General features: G+C 39.1%; 1 pseudogene; it reads right to left on the bottom strand.

Annotated features, from left to right (window-relative positions):
- Positions 1–8,836: 8,836 nt before the first annotated feature.
- LOC104872312 lies at positions 8,837–9,492 on the bottom strand (annotated as a pseudogene).
- Positions 9,493–15,198: the final 5,706 nt, after the last annotated feature.

The raw sequence follows: 15,198 nt of genomic DNA, 5'->3' as shown, positions 1-15,198 counted from the left end.
TAAGGGTGTGAGTGCTACCTACCCTGGGTAGTCTGAATGAGATAAAAGGGGCAGAGAGATTCTGTTAAGGTCTCTTGTTGCTTTTGCCATGTGTGTTGCTCCTGCGCCACCCTGCCTTGAAGCCGGCTGATTATGGACTGAAACCGTGAGGAACTGTAAGCCAAATAATCCTTTTCCCCTCTAACTTTGGGTGTCAGGTATTTTGTCTCAGCAACAAGAGAAAAGTAACTAACACGAGTGGTGAGAAGGAAGGTGGGGGACACCCGCCTATGCAGCCGGATCACCCGAATCAACCTGAGTGATCAATAAGGAGTGACAGATGTTGCAGCTAGATTGCCCTCACATTCAGATACTGAAACTTTTTATTTGTTTGCTTTTTGATTTTTTAAGACAGGCTCTCACTATTTGAAGGCTCTCACTAGTTGAAGCTGACCTGGAACTCACTATGTAGCCCAGGCTGGTCTCGAACTCACAGCAATCCTCCTGCCTCAGCCTCCCGGGTGCTAGGATTACAGGCGTGTGCCACCACGCCCGGCCTGAAACTTTTTGAAATGACCTAAACTCACTTAACCCTAGAAGAGTCTCAGATATTTTTCATTTCAACTGGACAGTTTGTTTTCTACCTAATTATCCCCCTTAGAATCTTCAGTTCTCATAATTCCTTTCCTGATTCTTTAAAAAAAAAAAAAATCAAGAATATTTTGTACTTTTAAGTGAAAGGATAGAAAAATTCCTGTGTCTTTTAAAATCTTCTACAGCAGAAAAATTAGCTTGTACTTGAATGGATAAGGAGAAGAAACACAATGTCTGCCTTGCATATCTGTGTAACATTCATCTTCATGGCTTGGAACACGGAATTAATACATTTTCTTAGTGTCAGAAAAATGTCTCAGAAACTGCCGGGTTTTTTGTTTTTGTTTTTGTTTTTGTTTTTTGTTTTGCTTTGTTTTTGGTACCACAGATCAAACTCAGGACCTTGGGCTTTGGAGGCAGGCAGCAGAACCACTGAGCTAAATCCCTGGCCCTAGAAACTGCCTATTTTTAATCATTATGTTCCTTGTTATCTGCAGCCACAAGCTAAAGTTTCACTTCATAGTTTCACCTTAATCTGCATGTGTGCAACTACTATCTTATGGAATATCTGCACATTCATTACATATGCAGCGTAAGCTGTTAATTTCAAATGCGTTGCTAAACTACTTAGCTCAGACATGTCCAGTATATTTAGTTATGAGTCAGTGATTTTTAACTTTACATCCCTAATTGAAATTCATGCATGACTTACAAAAATGTCAGTGTGAGAGAATGCTTAAGAAATCCTATGTTGATCTATTTTTAAAATTGTTTCTTTTTATGTCAGTTTCCTCCTCCCTCCACCAGCATAATTTTGTCAAAAAGACCAAATTGAGGGAGAGATATATTCCTTTTAGAGATAGGTTCCTTTGAGAAAGCTAAAAAGTGATAAAAGCATTAGCCTCCTTGGGGATGGGGAGGAAATTTTTAAATTAGTTAAAACTGCCATGCTGAAGTGGAGCTTTCTTCACTTAGATTCTGTCTTTGTTAAAACAAACAGTAAAGTACTTGAGTGTTTTAGACTTGTTCAGTTAAATCCCGAGAAGGACTGAAAGCCCCATGATTGGCAGAAATTGACACATCTTGTTTTATCCACTGGGGTTGCTGCCATCTGAGTTGGGACAAATTTGAGATAAGCCAAATGTTACAATAGAAATTGTAGGACAGTGTGTCTCAGCAGATTCCTTTCCTTTTCTACTGTGTTTCTCTGATCTTTCCACACACCCGAGCAGGGTTGTCCTTTGTTCTTCAGCCTTCCACAGCTGATGGAACCAGACCTCACTGGTTGCTGAGAGTGAGAACATGCCTGGGATGCCCTCCTCGCTCTGCGGGGACACCGTGCTCGACAAGGCTCTGCTTTTTCTGTTCATCCATTGATCGTTCTGAGGAATTGCCTGGCAGTGGCCGCTGACCTTCTGTCCAAAGTGAACTCTGGTGACATAAACCAGAGAAGGAAATGTGGTTTTCCAAGCCTCTCTGATTTCCTTCCTTCCTGGAGTAGGTTTAGACTTCATTTTCTGATACCTTTCACAAAGAGGAGAAGCTGTACTTTTAGCTCAATGTTGTCAGATATAAGAAATGTACAATTTTTTGGGGGGTCTCTTTTTTTTGGCCTTGATGGAGGTCAACGTAGGGCCTTGTATATATTAGACAGGCATCCCATTGCTGAGTTACACCCTTGATCTTTTTATTTTTAAAATTTTGAGACAGAGTCTCATTGTGTTGCCCAAGCTGGGTTTGAATTTGTGCTCCTTCTGCCTCTGGCTCTTGGGTAACTGGGATCTCAGGTCCGTGCCACCACACAGGGCCGTTGCTTTTGAAGTTACGTATTCCTTCACTCTGCTGGGACTTCATATCTTTCAAATGGATTCTCGTTTCCAGGACATAAGGAAATCTTGAGATGTTTATGAAAGTATATGCGTTTGAAGGAAGCTGTCTACAACTCCTGCAGAGAGGAGGGAGAGATCCAACTGTACTAATGCCAGTCCTCCAGGGCAGGAGCGGAGACTGAGAGCAGAAACAGCAATCTGCTGCCTTTCTGTTGAGGAGACCCCTTCAGAACTTTATTCTGCATGGAGTGTAGAAGGCGTCACTAGTGCTTTTTGAAATATTTGGGATTTGTTTTTTGTTTTTGTGGTTTCTCTTGTGGGGGGCTCAGACATTAATTTTTTTTAGACATTTTTGAAGCTTTCTAAATTTATACCCCTGGTATTTCTCATCTTGATTTACCGGGGTACATTTAGGAAACTATAAAATTGTTTCTGTATAGTTCCTAAATAGAAATTATTTTACGTTTTCTTAAACTCTATCTCCTTTGTTTTCATGCAGAGTGCTCATAAATCTTTTTTGTTTTTTTAATGGTAGCAAAGTTTTATTAAAGATAAGAAATAGGTACCGCAGAGTGAGAGGGCCAGGTAAAAGTAGAAAAAGAAGTACACCCTACAACGTGAGGGGAGCCAGCATGCAAGAGAGAACGCAGTGGCCAGTGCTCATGAACCTTGTGACCTTTTTTGGGTGTATATTACTCTAGGGTCCAGCAGAAAGGAGGAAGCAACTCCAACTAGGTGGTTTGAGGAGATACAACCTAAAAGAGAATAGGCGAGTTTAGGAAAATAATAAAGGATTGTACAATATACAAGGCTAGCAGGAAAGCCCCCCTGCTGCCCTTTTTAAACCAGGGATCAAACTCGGGACATTGCTCTTTCAAGGCAGGCATTGGAACCACTGAGCTAAATCCCTGGCCCAGCCCCACTCTCCCGGAAGGTCAGGGGCGAGGACATTTACCTAATTTAAGAGAAAAAGCTGTTTGGAGGGGCCTTCTGATGATAGCTCTGGTCTTTCACAGCCCAGCAGAGAGTGAGCCAGGGAAATAAATGTCCCAGCCTGATGGCCTCCTGTGGCTGCACACAACAGGAAGCCTGAGGCACAGGAGGCCTGGTCCGCATCAGGTACAGAGCAAGTTAGGGAAGGGCAAGTGTTGGTCGGTACCAGGTTCAGACCTTTACCCCATGGCCTTCTTGGAAATTACTTATTAACCTGATGATATCAGTGTCTCTTAAGATAAAAGTTTATAGTTTCTGATTTTAGGATTTTTTTTTCTAACATATGTCCAAACTTGTAGCTATATCGATTATTAAAAATTGCCAAAGTCTCCCTGGCCTTTCACATTCTGTCATATTTTATAACATACATTTACTTTTTCTTGTTATGGCAAATGTAAATAACATAAAATTTACCATTTTAACCATTTTAAAATATATACTTCTGAGGGCTGGGGATGTATCTCAGGGGTGCAGTGCCTACCTGGCACCTGTGGGGCCCTGAGTTTGATTTCTGGTACAAAAAAGAAAAAAAAGAAAAGAAAAATATACTTCTGTGGCATTAAGTACCTTCGCACTGATGTGTATCTATCACTACCATCCACTTCCAGAACGTTTTCATGTTGCTGAACTAAAATGCTGTACCCATTTAATAACGAAGTCTGCAACCTTTATACCATCCCTGAGCTGCCATTCTACTTTCTGCCTTAATGAATTTCACTGTCTGGTGGAATAATTAAAGTATCTGTCCTTTGTGTCTGGCCTGTGTCACAGCATATGGCTTCAGGATTTATCCATGTCGTAGCATGTGTTGGGCTTTTCTTCCCTTATGAGGCTGAATGATATTCCAGTATATTACCATGCTTTGTTTATACTTCGTTGTATGATATACTTCCTAATCCTTTTGAAATTTCTCACTATATTTTCACTGACTCATTTATTCTCATGGCTTTAACTCTTTTACATATTCAATCTGATGTCTCACTCATCTAGAAGATGATTTGCAAGGAAGGATTATCGGAGTTGAAACTTGAAAGATGGAGGTGGACTTGAGCAGGAGAAGTAGGCATCATTTGAAGTAAGAAGAGAGTGGGAAGTATTTAAAATATGTGGAGAGAAAGGGACCTACTCTGGACAAAAGAAATGACAAGTAAACAAAGAAAATGCTTTCTGGGCAGAAAGTAGTTAATGAGAGCAGAGACCAATTGGATAGATAGGACTCCTTGAGTTTATTATGAGTTGGGAGGAACCAGGTTAAAAAAATTAAAATGTGACCTAAAAAAACTGCTGTGGCCAAACAAGTTCAGACACATGGGATTAAAAAGGATTCTTGGCTAGATCATCTCAGTCTTTAATATGTTAGTACTTTCCGTGCACCCCTCTGAGAGGAAAATATGGTTCACAGCCTTCTTAGAGTTTATAATGACCATGGTGCTCTTGCATTTTGGAGCATAAAGGTTATCTTCAGATCATGTTTTTGGAAATGGTAGGGAATAAGCTTCTTAGGGGCTAGGACTATACCCACACATTTCCCACGCAACATTTTAAATGTTCTTGGACAGATCATCAGAACCTGGGTTGGGAGTTCACTTCCAAAAGTATTAGCCAATAAAAAATGTTAAGAACCCTTGAGGAACTGAAAGCTACTGCAGATTTGAGAGTCTTGTCTTCCCCCTGCCATTGGATGGGTAAGACTTGAGTATCTCCTTCTGAGATTAGTGCTCAGGTTATCTGCAGGGGTTTATTTTTTTCCTAAGTAAAGTAGATAACTCTGGGATAGGAACTGAATTGTACAGGATAATAAAGGGGACTTGAAAATGCCATTGTCAGCCACCAGAAAAATTAGATAATAAATATTTAAAGAATATAGAGTTAAAGGTGATCAAATGATTACCCGCTCAATAAATATTAGCCTGGCATGGTGGCGCATGCCTGTAATGCCAGCACTTAGGAGGCTGAGGCAAGAGGATCACTGAGTTTGAGACCAGCCTAAGATACATAATGAGTTCCAGGTCAGTCTCAACTATATAGTGAGACACTGTCTTATAAAACAAACAAACAAACAAAACAAACAAAATTATTAGCCTGTATATGAATTTATAAATTCAAGTTGGCTTCATAAATATTTATTGAATATATTAATGGATTGTAGAAAATAGGAGGATCTTACACATTTTTTTAAGCACCCAAAGGAAAAAAATTTTTTTTTCAGACAGGGTCTCAAACTCTTAGCAATCCTCCTGCCTCAGCCTCTTGAGTGCTGAGATTACAGTCATGTGCCACCACATCTAGCATGAAATTTTAATTTATACAATACTCAAACCATGTGCACAACTCTTAAGAGTATAGCTTTCTCCACAAAGGCACAGTGGATTATTTTCAACATATTGTCTACCTGGAGTCTGTAAAGACAACATAAGCAGGAAACTAACTTGGTGCTCTAAAACTGAGTTTTCCAAATTGTATCATGGCAGATGCTGTGTCCCTGTGATGTCATGTTGAAAATAAGATTCTATGGTCTCTTAATTTTGGGAAAAAGGGACTCAGCTAAATTAGCTAAGTTATAAATTGATATAATGTAATCTAGGAGTTTCCCTCCTCCCCCATGCACATATGGCAGAAATAGTGTTTTGACAAAGACTTGTTGAGAGACATTGCTCCAAAATGTTTGTTCTAAATTGGAGCCTTATTAGAAACCCAAAGTGAGGGCAACTAAAGAGTTGTGGGCACAAGACGTATAAATTGCTGTCTGGTGATACTTCTAATTCACCTGCTTATATCTATTTCTTCTTTGAATCTTAAGTTTGAGTGAGCTTTTTTTTTTTTCTTTTTAAACTACAGAGGACCTTGTGAATTCGTAAGCAACTGAGTAATATGCAAAGATCAACCTTAAGGAAAAATCAATCTGGTTTACTGATACTTTCATGAGGAAAAAAGAATTGTAACTTCAGAAGTGGGAAGAGAAAAAATGTACTTTGTTAAAAAAACAAACTACAAGCAAAAATTGAACTCTAGTTAAAATATGTACTCCAGAGTTTGATAAGAAAACGTAGCCTAAAATATTAGTATTTGAAATACATAAAAATAACATGAATTAATAATTAAAGGGATATGTGATAAATGCAACTATAGTCATATGTTACTGGTAGAATTTAGATAGTGGGTGTAAAATTCTTACAATCTCATTGCTTGAAATTTTTCAAAGTAAGATGTTGGAGCTGGGTATGGAAGTGCATACCCATAAACAAAGGCAGGAAGATTGTGGGTTCGAGGCCAGACTGGGCTATATAATAAGATCCTGTCTCAACACCTCCCCCTACCAAAAAAGAAAAAAAATGGAGAAATGAAGAGGAAAATGGAGGCCTGGAAGAGTTTGAAAGAAAAACCAATAAAGGGCCAGGGATTTAGCTCAGTGGGTCTGGCACCTGCCTCGCAAGCACAAGGACCTGAGTTCAGTCCCTGGCTCAGGCTGGGATATTGCAATAGAGATGGTGGTAGATGGTCAAAGAAATACAGGATTTGATGTCTGAATAAAAAATGTTGTATCATAAAGGGAAAAACAAAATTGAGTTAGAAAAACCATTAAGATTTTAGATAACTACTTTTGGTAGTGAAAAAAGCATGGACCTATGAGTCAACAGTGGTACCTTGGTTCACAAACTCAGTTTTCTCCATTATTATGGTGCTAACCAAACTGGATGAAACTGAATCAAATTTCCCCATAAGGTCAACATTGAACCTATCCATTGAATTTGATTCAGTTCTCGTCTAACTCAATTTAAGACCAGAATCATGGAGAGAATCAAGTTTGTGAACCAAACCTGAATTCTGATAGTGGATTAAGCTATTTATTAGCTACAGGGATTGAGTAAATTGCTTAGTGGTGGTGCTGGAATCCAGGCAGGACCCCTGGTGTTTAAGCCTGCTGTCCATCTTGTAATATGGTGATGATTCAGGCTGTATCTGGTGAGGGGCAGACTTCCAAGTGATAGCTGTTGTTGGTGTGGCATTGGCTATTGAGAATGAAGAAGTTTGAAATTTTAATGCTTGACTTGGAAAATTTATATTACAGTACTACCAGTGTCATACATAGGCAGGTTGGAAAGTAAAGCTATTTGTGACATTTAGTTTAATTTTATTTATTTTTTCCTCTTTCTTTATAATTTAATAAATCAGTGTTATCTTAGCCAACAACACAGGTAATCTGCATTATGTCACATGTATAAAATAGACATAGAAATCATCCAAAAGCTTTGAAATACGAGAACTGAAGACTTTCTGCATTTCCAAATTAATGGCTTTTGAGGGGGAGGAAGATTTAAGGTACTTAAAGATAATCATAACATCTGTAATGAAAGCGAAAACCTACTTGTATTAGTTCTTAAAACTCCCAAACTATAGTAATATAAAACAAATTTGTCATTTTGACTGATATTCAATGTTTATACATGCGATATACATTACAAATATGTATGCCAGTATAACACCATCCAAAAGAAAATAATGATGTATAAAATATTTATGATAAATAATATTTCAATTAATGTCACTTTTTTTTTTTTTTGGTACTGGAGATCGAACTCGGGTCCTTGCGTTTGCAAGGCAAGCAGTGGAACCACTGAGCTAAATCCCCGGCCTAATGTCACTTTCTTGAAAACCAAAATTATCAAATCGTTTAATGTAGCAAATAAACAATGCCAGTTCAGATTACAGAAAATGTATGCCAACACCAGCTTCTAGCAATAAAAATAAGGAAGTGAAAGCCCTATTTACAGTTTGTCTAGTTTAGGTCAGGTGACATGAGAACAAAAGGATATTAAAATTATTTATAATTTTATATTAATATGTATTATATTTATAACATAATTATTTGTAATGATGTATTTATAATTATATTTGCTATAACAGTATTGAAGGAAAGCATAACAGCAGAATTCTTTTCCACCATGAAATTATTTAAACCCATTTATTTAGCTAGAAACAGTAGCTACTGGTATATTCCTTTTGTAATAATTTCTTAACAATAGACAATCACCTTATATCTAGAGCAGATTGAGAAAAATAATGCCTCATAAGTTTTTTTGTTCGAGTCTCAGTCACTAAGAGTTCAAGGTACTTTGGGAGGATCCTTGTGTCCTCGATGGCTTGATGAATGCATTAAAATCAAGCATTGTGTTTGTATCCTGAAGATATTCTTTTTTTTCTTTTCTTTTGGTTTTTTTGAGACAGGGTCTCACTGTGTCATTGAGACTGCCCTGGAACTCACTGTGTAGCCCAGGCTGGTCTCGAACTCGTAGAGATCCTCCTGCCTCAGTCTCCTGAGAGCTGAGATTACAGGTGTGCGCCACCATGCCCAGCTCCTGAAGAGATTCTTAAATCATACAAAGGTGTGGATTGTGGTGCTCATATCTTCTACTGGCACTGTGACATTTGAAGCACACTTCTTAGGAAATTTTCACACTGATTTTGTTCTGTTCCGTCTTCATTAGCCTCTGTGCTTCCTTTTCCATTTTCTGCCTTTGTTCTGCTGCCTTTTCTCTGTCTGCTATTTTCTGTTGCCTCAGAACTGCTTTTGCTTGCCAGGCTGTATCTTCCTCCCATGCATTGGTATTTTCTTGTCAGGTATCTGTGTCACCTAATTCAGAAGATTGATGACAAAAAGGTTATCTTATGTAGCTACTAATCTATTGCTGCCGTCTGGAATGCCAAAATGTAATGGTTCTCTCTTCTTAATAACAGTTTTCTGAGTTTTTCTTATACCATGTGTTGTGTCCTTAAAGTAATCAGGTTCCAGTTGCTCCTAAACATTCTGTTGTGTGGCCACATTTCTGGGCCCTCCTTCAACCTTGGCACTTGTGGGGGCATCTTCATCCCAGGACATCCACTTTCCTCATGTGTCTGCTCAAGGAACTGATGAGTAATCAGCGCCACTTGGCAGTGTAATCTGGTCTCTACTTAATTTCTTTCCTCTGCCAGATCTACATGTTAATCTTCTCAGAAATAAGAATATTGTTGCTAGGCTGGTGCAAACTTTAAAGAACTGAGACTGAATGATGGCCCCGGTGGGAATCAAAGCCGGCCCCTCCCCTGCCTGCCCCATGGAGGCTCCAAGCTGCCAGTCTCTTCCTCAAGCTCCGCATGTTCAATTCCAGCCCTGCTCATTCAGAGCTTGGCGCACCCTGCCATAGCCACCAATGCCGCGTGCAGCTGCCATGGGCAGTGTAAGTTTAATTTTAGTCAAGTGAAACTGGAGTCTATATATGGGTAGTGTCATATATTTTCCTAAGGTTCAACAAATCATTTTATTTTTTGTTTGTTTTTGATTTTGGTTTTGGTACCGGGGATCAAACTTGGGACCTTGCGCTTGTGAGGCAGACGGCTACACCACTGAGCTAAATCCCCGGCCTGGCAACAAATCATTTTAGAATGTCTTATGCACCAGCACTGCTGCAGCTCAGTAAATGAAACAGGCGACAATCTTCCCTGAAGAGTTTGCATTCTAAAAGGATTGGGAGAATTATTTTTCCAAGGGTATTTCTACTTCAGACATAGAGTGACACTCCAAAGGTGAAAATGCAGGCATTTACCAGCTAGGGAAGAAGGGGTTGTTTTTACAGCAAACTTCTGATGTGCCTGACATCATACTGCTTTTTCTCAAACCCACCTGTGTCCCGATTTCCACTGCAGTTCTTTTTTACTTCCATCTGGAGCTGGTGGAACAGCTTATAGAAGCCATTGATGATTCACTCAGTCTTGGGTTCTCCAGGTTCTAGAATTGCCCCAGCATGTCTAATCATAGTTGCTTTTCACAGGATGGGAAAGACTAAGATAAAATTCATCGTGTTATACATAAAACAGGGTACATCAGCTGTGCGTGGTGGTGCACGCCTGTAACCGCAGCACTCAGGAGGCTGAGGCAGGAGGATTGCTGTGAGTTTGAGACCAGCCTGGGCTACATAGTGAGTTTCAGGTCAGTCTCAACTACATAGTGAGACCCTGTCTCAAAAATCCAAAAAATAAAAATAAATAAAATAAATAAAAAGGGACATCAAGCCCTACCCTCTGGTCTCACTCATGAATCATGTAATTCATCGAGGCTGACTTCATACCCTGCTAGGGTGTGTTTCCTTGTGATTATACACTTCTTCCAACAGAATAAGAGGTCAGTCAGTGAAAGTATTTATTGAGCCAGATTCGTCTGCTTCTGAGTCACTTTCTAGTAGAGTAAAAAAAGGTTCTGGTGGAGAAGTGTTAACTGTTTCAAGTCATAAAAACTAAAGTTTAACTGGGTAGCTCTCTAGGTAATCAATGGAGTTTATGCTAATTATTGACATTTTAGATAATAAGATATACAGTGAGATGTAATTTGAGAAAAAGATTTTAAGAAGGAAAATCATATCTACGCTGACCCATCCCCAAGGAGTTGTTTTAGTGACATACAGATTGCTAAGAGGTTTGCACTTTATATTTGGTTTTCTAGAATGTGTTTAGATGCTACCCTTATGTGGAACTCTGACACCAACTTCAGTCCTTTGGAAGACAGCCAGAAAATAAGAAAGGGGCCTCAGAGAACATCAGAGATAGCTGTTTAAAAACACTGGCACAAACACATGTCCTTACTACCACAGAAGAGTGTCAGTGTGCCATTTAGTGCTTGTTTACTTTTATTTATCTTGAAACTTTTAATAATTTTGGTGGTGTGTGATCCTTCCTCCCCAGCAGATTGTCTTCAGCAACCCAGAAAGTATATGTGGAAAAGTTGATGGAGGAGATAAACTGTGAGCATAGGATGGTTGACATCCAGAGAGAAGGGCAAAAGTTACACAGTACTGGGATTGTTAGAGCACAATACAGTAATGGAGGGTCTTAATCAACTTTCATCAGGGTAAGCTGACATCAAGGGAAAAAGGTCAAAGGTTATACACTACATAGTACAGTAATGTAAGGGTGTTTTGGGGGTTTTTGTTGTACTGGGGATTGAACTCAGGACATTGAGCTTGCCAGGCAGGCAATGGATGGTCTTAATAACCAAAGAGTAAATTATATTTAGTAATTTCTATGGAGGAAGCTGGGGAAATATAGCTATTTCTAAACATGGTCAAAATTAACCAAGTTTTGACATGTTGAAATGGGAAGTTCTGTAGTGTTTGTATACTTAAAATAGCACATTCTGTGGTGAGCAGTGACACAGATGGTTTTGAAAATGGTTTGTAATAATTGGTAGTATCTGTTGAGCAGTTACTATACCATCTCTGCCCTGGTGCTTTCATCCAGTTGGTGCACTGGTGAAGGCTTTGGAAACAGACTTGTAGTCACATTCTACTATGACTTTTTATGTGACCTTGAGCCAATTATATCACTGCTCTGAGCCTGTCCTTACCTACCAAATAGCAGCCAATAATATAAGATAAGGTCATTGCGAGGACTCAGGGAGGGAAGTGCATGGCACCATGCATGGTATACAATGAATATTCGATAAATATTAGACATTGGGTTTTTTTTTTAACAGGGTCTCGCTGTGTAGTTCAGGCTGGCCTTGAACTCACTAAGCAGCCTAGGCTGGCTTTGAACTCATAGTGATCCTCCTGCCTCAGGTTGCTGAGTGCTAGGATCACAGGTACTCACCACCACGCTCAGTCTAGACATTGTTATAATTATTTTTATCATTGTTTTCATCTTGGTGATTATTTTGAAAATATTATTTCCATTTCTTAAATTGAAGCCAGAGAGTATAAGTAATATTTTGAGTGTCAAATAGCTGATAAATGATGTTTCTGAGATTTGAACTTTTGTTTTTTGTTGTTGTTGTTGTTTTTGTTTTTAATTTCTTCACCCGCTCTTCCCCTCCCCACCTACAAACACTTTAATTCCATTTTTACATTTTCTCATATTTTTTTCCTTTTCCCTTATTCCCCTTTCCCTACTCTTCTAACTGTCCCTACACCTTTGGTCCTTTTCTTCCTATTTCACATTGCTAATTGTCCCATTAGGATCTTGAGTATTATTTTAGTTTTCCACACCAGAGAAACTATGCAGTACTTGCTTATGTGTGACTTGTGTGTTTCACTTAAGAGTATATCCTCAAAATGTACCTATTTACCTATGAATGAATCTACTTTCTCATTCTTTATGGTTGAGTAGTATTCCATTTTATAGAAAAACCACATCTTCTTGGGCAGATGGGCTGCTTCCAAGTTTTAGCGATTACACACTGTGCCGCTATAAACATGGGTTTGCATATATCACTGTGGTATGATTCTTTTAATTCTTTTGGAAAGATATTCAGCAGAGGGATGGCTGGGTCAAATGGAACCTCTAATCCAAGCTCTTTGAGGTATCTCCATGTTGATTTCCACAGTGGTTGCATCAGTCTGAACTCCCACCAACAATGGAGAAGGGTTCCTTTTTCCCCACAACCCCGCCAACATTCATTATTGGTTGATTTCTTGATAGCAGCCATTCTTTGTGGGGTAGGTGAAATCTCAGTGTTCTTTCATCTGCAACTCTTGAATGTCCAGTGATGTGGAGCATTTTTTCATATATTTGCTTGCTGCTTTTATTTCTTTGTCTGAGAAATGTCTGTTCATTTCAGATGCCCATTTTAGAATTGGGTCTTTATATTTGGGGGGGTGATTGTTTTGAGTTCTTTATATATTTTAGATAATAGTCCTTTGTCTGAGGAGCAGTTGGTAAAAAGTTTTTCCCACGTTGTAGGTTGTCTCTTAGTTCTGTTGATGGTTTCTTTTGCAGTGCAGAAGCTTTTTAATAAGATGAGATCCCAGTTGTTGATTCTTTCTGCTAGTTCCCGTGCTACTGAGGATTTGTTCATAAAGTCTTTTCCTATGCCAATGTCTTCCAGAGTTCTGCCTAACTTATCTTCCAGCAAGTTTAGTGTTTTTGTTTTTATATTTAGATCTTTAATCCACTTGGATTTTAATTTAGTGTATGGTGACAGATAAGGGTCTAGTTTTAATCTTTTGCAGGTTGAGATCCAGTTTTTCCAACACCATTTATTAAAGATGAACTTTCGTTTTTCTGACTGCAAAAGCCTAATGCTTTACATTCCCATTATTCTGCCTCCTTGGTGTGTAGTTATAATTAGATGTTTTTGAGACTTGAATTAAATCTGTGGGCTGGGTTTTAGCTCTGTGGTAGAGCACTTGCCCAGAGGCCTAGAGGCACTGATTTTGATCCCTAGCACCAGTGAGAAAAAAGAGACAGAAAGAGACAGAGAAGAAAGAAGAAAACAAAACTGTGACAAGAAAGGACAGAGGATGTGGAAATTGTTACTAGCCACTTCTCTTTTCTACTGTGGCCCCAAGTTGTTTCATTACAGAAAAAAATATTCCAATAATAGTACAAAAATAAGCTACTTTTGACTGGGGATTTAGATCAGTGGTTCCACCGCCTGCCTCGCAAGCACAAGGAACCAAGTTCAATCCCAAGTACGAAGAAAAAAAAATAAGCTACTTTTACTTAACAGTAAAAATTAATTATATACTGTTTGTTTCTTAATTCATTAAAATCTTCTAGGTAATGCCTATTTCCCTACCAAACTTTTTATTAGATACCTAAATATATTTTCCACATCAGCGTTTTTTTGTTGTTTTTACAGCGTCTAGCTTTGTATTTCAAACTGGGCTTGAACTCGGTGTGTAACCCAGGCTGGCCCCAAATCTGGGGCATTCATCCTGCTTCAGCCTCCCAAGTACTAGGATTACAGGTGTGTGTCACCACACCTGGTTCCACATCCGTGTTTTCTTAGGTTATAAGCTTAACAGAGCTACAGCCATCTTTTTTGTCATTAAACACCTAGTGACTTTTGATGTGATTATAGTTGTATGAGAGATGAATGCTAGAATCCTCATCTCCACAAACATCAAATGAGGTGAATGAAGAAAAACACTCATTGGGCCTGGTCAGTCAGGAGGTCTTCAGCTGCTCCATAGAAAGGACTTGAGAGCACAGTTCTGATCATGGCCAGGTGTTCCTAAGGTGGACATGTACATGCTACAGGCTGTGCAAGTCCTTGTTTTCTGGTGGTTAAATACATCCTTAGACTTTTTGGGTGCATGTGTCACGGTGATGGGCACATTATGCCACTGCTCCACAGACCCAAAACTGTATAAGGCCACTCCAGTGTTGGGCCATGGGCTTCATTATACAAGAAACATGTGCTCCATCTGGTATAATGTACTAAATAGTCATCTGGAGGCTCCATCTACACAGCTATTCTTGTTACTTTTCAGTGCTTTTTTTTTGGTCTTCTTGAGACAGGGTCTCACTCTGTAGGTCAGGTTGGCCTTGAACTCACTTTGTAGCCCAGGCTGGACCCAAACTCACAGCGATCCTCCTGCCTCAGCCTTTCAAGTACTGTGATTACAGGCGTGTGTCACCACACCATCCTTTCAGTACATTTTGAATCTTGTCCTATGAGGCATGGTCCTATTGCTATTCATCAGGTTGCATTACTTTTTTTTTTGTAGGTACGATCACCAGAGGTAGAAGCCAGAGTGCTCTCATTGTGAGTCCTGGCCCTGCTGCTATGAGATCTGTAAAATGGACAAACTAGATTTTTTTTCTTTTTTTTTTTGTACCAGGGATTGAACTTGGGCCCTTTTGCTTGCAAGGCAGGTGCTGGAACCAGTGAGCTAAATCCCCAGCCCCAAATTAGATTTTCTAACCTTGCTGAACTTTGACCCTAATCTTTAACTTGCTTATGGGAAATATCTGACATAGTAAAATATAACATAATATTTTAAATGCTATATTTGAAGTGTATATATTGTCTGGTACTTTTTAAAAA

The sequence above is a fragment of the Fukomys damarensis genome, unplaced genomic scaffold (genome assembly GCF_012274545.1).
Source record: "Fukomys damarensis isolate Sample0158 unplaced genomic scaffold, DMR_v1.0_HiC HiC_scaffold_8, whole genome shotgun sequence".
Lineage (NCBI taxonomy): Eukaryota > Metazoa > Chordata > Mammalia > Rodentia > Bathyergidae > Fukomys > Fukomys damarensis.
This window is presented reverse-complemented; position numbering and strand designations above follow the sequence as displayed.